Here is a 5,204-nt window from a genome sequence, read left to right on the forward strand (position 1 = left end):
AGGCTGAGATAGAGAGCAGAATTAAAGACAGACACTTGCCTAGTATTTTGAAATCATTATGAGTTACAGTCCTTTTGATGCAAAGGACTCCTTTTTTTTAACCATTATGTCTTTTATGTGAATAGTAAAAAAATGTTCATGGTAGCAAATGCACTAGGAGAAAAAAAAAGGTTAGGAAAAAAATGGAAATCCTGTTTGTGTCCATAGGTGAATTGCTGCTGTGAGGCGGCTGCAATTTGACTTTGTACAAAAAGGGTCACTGAACAGAAGGTCAGGCAGCTGGCCATTTCCATTTCAAAGATGCTATCAAAAGGCCAAGAGGCAGTTCACCCAGCAGCCCTTTAGCAAACAAGATTTTCTCCTCTCTCATTTATGATATTTTTTTATGCCAAAATAGTTTAGCGAGACGATCCCTGATTCATTTCCCCCAGAACACAAGCAGCTTTTGTGGGGTTTGGGGAGGACTTCAGTTTACAAACTGGAAGACTTTTGAGTAATGAGAAGCCATTTGGTAGCCACTTATCAAAGGTTTTTCATCGAGGTAATAAATCACAGCAGAGCCTTCACTCCAGGCTGAGACAAGTGGGGAAAGGTAGCTGTTATTACGAATTGTGGCTTGTCACATCTACAATGAGAGAATTTGGTTTCACAAACACCTTGCTTATTAATTAAGAGGCCCTTGCAAAAACCATAGAAAGAAAGCACAACATTTGAGCAGACTATGATTTTGATTGAGTCAGAGGTCTTAGTAGTTAGAGCTGACCTAGTAGCTATTGCAGGCAAAATGATTCTAAGAGAGCTAGAATTTACAAAACCCTAAATTTCATGGTCCTATACAATTTAAACACCATGAGAGTGGAACAAAACCTGAAATATAGAAAAGCAGTCACCTGGCCCAGTACTGTCCACCACTGAAATCCCTTGTGGACATTCCCATAAGTAGGTTTCTAATTGCTACAGAAAAAAAGCACAATAGTTAACACTAAAAGCACCACTCTTTGGCCGGCCCACCACGAAGACCAGGGCAGGCCAAGCCAATGCTAGGAGAGTCTTGGGCACACTTGTGACCAGAACCACCAGCATGAGGCCAACACAGAGGACAAGGCAAAGACCAAAACCAGGGAAGTCCCATCCATTGGTTGGTCCTAGAAATGCAGAAAAAAGCTAAGAAAAGGTCAGGAGCTGCATAAATACAAGAACAGGGTGACACAAAGAGCAAGAGTGAATGAAAAATACAAGGTCCACAATAAATGCTTTAAATGGGGTGTTTAGCAGAACAGGGCTTTGTCATAAGAGGAAAGATGGTATCTTGTGAAGTCTCAAGGCATAAGCCAGGCCAAATATATACGGGCCCTCATATTTCCCCAAGCTGTCTTTAACAAGCTCTCATACTTTGCCATCTTTAACCCTTTTCTCTGTAAAATGATACAAATGGTTTCTCAGCTGGTCCTTTTACCTCCATGACAGTGTGAGACTTGATTGACCTATCCACGGATGACCAGCCATTAAGAGCACAGAACATCCATGGAAATCTCACAGAGGTCAAGGTGAGGTCTTGAAACAGCCCCTTGGGGGAGTATACCAGCAATTTCTTTGCAGTTTAGGCCATGCTAGTGAATTCTGTCACAATGATAAAAATAATTCTAACATTCCTGAGGAATAATAAAAGGAAGTCTGACTAGTAACTGCTCTATTTTGAAGATGTACCTAATACTATGAAGGAAAAGTATGATTGCCCCAAAATATTCTATTAGTTTTAATTGAGTGCTGCTGCTGCTGCTGCTAAGTCACTTCAGTCGTGTCCAACTCTGTGCGACCCCATAGACGGCAGCCCACCAGGCTCCCCCGTCCCTGGGATTCTCCAGGCAAGAACACTGGAGTGGGTTGCCATTTCCTTCTCCAATGCATGAAAGTGAAGTGAAAGTGAAGACGCTCTGTCGTTCCCGACTCTTAGCAACCCCATGGACTGCAGCCTTCCAGGCTCATCCGTCCATAGGATTTTCCAGGCAAGAGTACTGGAGTGGGGTGCCATTGCCTTCTACAGTCAAATAGAATGAATGACCTTGCATTTTCTTATTATTCCATCATTTAAAGATACTCTTATTTAAGTCATTTTATATGTACAGGGGCAAAAAAGATATTCCCTCTTGTTTTTTATATTTTTCCAGAATTTTCTGTCTCCAGTGCTTAGGATAAATGTCTGCTGGCTTGAGGATGGGGAGAAAGCAGAGGGGAGAGACAGAGAGGGAAGGGAAGGAGAGGAAGGAAGGGAGAGAAGGGAGGAAGAAAGAAATGGAGGGAGGGAGGGAGAGAGTGGGGAAAGGGAGAGACAAATCCAACTGCCTGGCTGTTGCTTCAAGAAGCAATCACTGGAATCTGTCAGAACTGCCACCAAATGAAGGTTGGGCTTATTGTGTGTTTGCTCCCATATACCTAATTGTGTGGCCTTGACTATGATGGAATTTGTTCCTTAAGGAAAAGGGGAAACATGAGCCTTGGTGCTTTAATAGCAAGGAATCTTCTGAAGTAATAAATGACCCAGAGGTTAGATTTGGCAGCAGGGGACCTACTTCCTACATTCTCCCCAGAGGTGTCATAAGCAGCTGAGATCATTAGAGAAAAGGGAGTTTGGGAGGAAGATGGAGTGAGAGGAGAGGGGAAGGAAAGTGTGAGGTGATGTTATGGAAGATAGAGGCGATCTTGTGGGATTCTCTGGCCATAACAGCTAGGCTTTTATCAGTTTGAAACAATATACTTTGAATACCATGACCTGCCGCTCTTTAGTCACTGAGCAGAGTCACTATTAAGAACCTCTAAAGCCTCTGCCTAGTAGTCACCAGTGGTAGCTGGTAGACTTCAAGAACGAGAAACACTGAATTCAGACTCATGGTGATGCTGTCACTCCCCCCTTAATGTCTCTCTAAACTTGTTCTGCATGAGGGTTCTCCTTGCACTTCCAGCCCCACATCATGAGGCCCTCACTGAGAGTCCCTGCAAGCTCCCCAAAAAACCATATTCAAATCTCCAGCGTGGGCTCCCATGACTCTTCCCTGCATGAGCCTCAGCTCAGAGGGCAATTAGCAGAGGTAAACAGCACATACACGTCCATCAGATTTTCACATCCCCTCTGAAGACAGTAGGAGATCCTGTGAGTCCCCCTCAGTACTGCCACAAGGAGGAAAGAATGTTGGCATCCATGAGATGTGAGCCAGAGTATTTTAACCAAAATTCATCTCTAGACATAAGGACTTGAGGGAACTTGCAGTGACCCATAATGTTAATGCTTTTTTCTTCAGTGTGAAAGTCTTTTCAACTAACTGCTTTCTTTATACATACAAAATAAAAATCCTGTTGGGTCATTAGTTTCCTTCTCATTCAACATATGAGGAAAACTGAGGCTCAGGTTAAATGGCTACTTGAAGTCAGTGAATGACAAAACCCGGACAGACACTCTTATCCCCTGACTCCAATTCCACTCCTCTCAGAACCAGGACTGGATTCACTTGAGGGGTGTGGAAAGCTTTTTTCCATCTAAACAATAAGCCCTTGATTGACCTGAGATGGTGCTAAGGATTTCCACTGTTTGATACTCCTTTGGGTTAAAGAACAGAATCTCCAGTGTCTTCTCCAGATCTGGCAAATCAGACAGCATCTCTTAGCCCTGAGTGAGGCGATGTCAAGACAAGAGGAATACAGAACAGCTTCTTATGCCCACAAGTCCTGGTGGGTGGAGGGCTTCCAGCAGACAGTCAGGACTCAGGAATCAGTTGGAAAGTCCTTGGTGCCACGTAAAGAGCAGGGATAATGGAGAAGAAAAGGTGAGGGGGTGGGAAGGAAAGAAAAATAGAGATTGTTCACTCAGAAAGAGAACCCACTAGGGATCATAAGGCAGCTAAGGGAGGCAACCAATTCACCTCTGCTTGAGTAAGCCTGATGCAGGCACCAAATAGAGAAAGGGGGATACTGGCCAGGGGTACAATTTGGGGGAGTGCCCTGGCCTGGCCCACATTCCCTGCCAAGCCCTCTGAACCTCAATCTAAAAATCTCAGATAATACCCTTTTACCCCCGGTTGCTTGCAAACAGAGCAGATTTCCAGTGAAGAGGGATCTAGCACACTTGGGCTTGTGGGAGAATGATTTAATCAGTCTCTCAAAACTCCAAGTGATCGTCAAGACAGACAACTAGGCACTGTATATGTATTGCTCATTTAATGTTCCAAACAGCCTTATAAGGTAGGCATGATTATCTCCATTTCACACTTGGGGAAACTGAGGCTCCAAGATTAAGAAACGTGTCCAGGGTCAGACAACTAGTTAAGTGGCAAAGGTAGATTTCAAACAATCCAGCACAGATTATACTCTTTCAGTAAATAATTTCAGTAAATTTCAAAGACTTATTTCAAGAATTAAATAAGATGATGCTAATAAAATCTGGATAAACCCAAAGCAATATGCAAACATTAGCTCTGTGTGCATGTGTGTACAAACAATACTTGCATACAGGCAAGTATTCAGATCTACAGTTCCTTGTACAGAACAGCCCTGTGAATTAGTATTGGTGGCATGTTTCTCTCCACAAAGCAAATATCTGTACCTTACACAATTCCCCTGTGAACCCCATAGCCACCACAGCCATTAAATGTGGTCCCCAGATGAAGTATGAGTATGCTGGTCAAAAATGGATGTTCACAGGCTGAAAGCACTTTATGATTATCAAGGGACAAAAATGAATTAAAATCACACCCTGCTAAGTGCCACAGAAGTATTTTCAAATTAGCATCGATACTGCTATCTCCCTGGTCCCTGGCATGCAGGTTGTACCTGCTGACATGTCCCTCAGGAAAACTAATATGTTCAAATCGGACCTGAGACAGCTGATTACAGTTTATTTTCCATGCCAATGACAACAGAAACAGGCCTGCTTTCTCAAAGCTGTTCTCTTCATGTCCTAATGAAATGTCTGTCTTTTCAGAGTATCATTTCTTGGATTTACAAATTCTCAAGTCATGTAAATGCCAACTCTGTACTTGCCTGTCCCTGATAATGAGCACTGCCTTAAAGCCTGCACCTTGCTTACTCACCCAAATGCAGGTTCCAAGTTTCCTAGCACCAGTATCAGCACCAGACCATGAAAGACAGCAGGAGTCCCTTGGAAGAGAGTGGCTGATTTCAGAAAATGCCACTGAAGACTCCATATGTGTGGT

This window comes from Bos javanicus, chromosome 10 (assembly GCF_032452875.1).
Source record: "Bos javanicus breed banteng chromosome 10, ARS-OSU_banteng_1.0, whole genome shotgun sequence".
Lineage (NCBI taxonomy): Eukaryota > Metazoa > Chordata > Mammalia > Artiodactyla > Bovidae > Bos > Bos javanicus.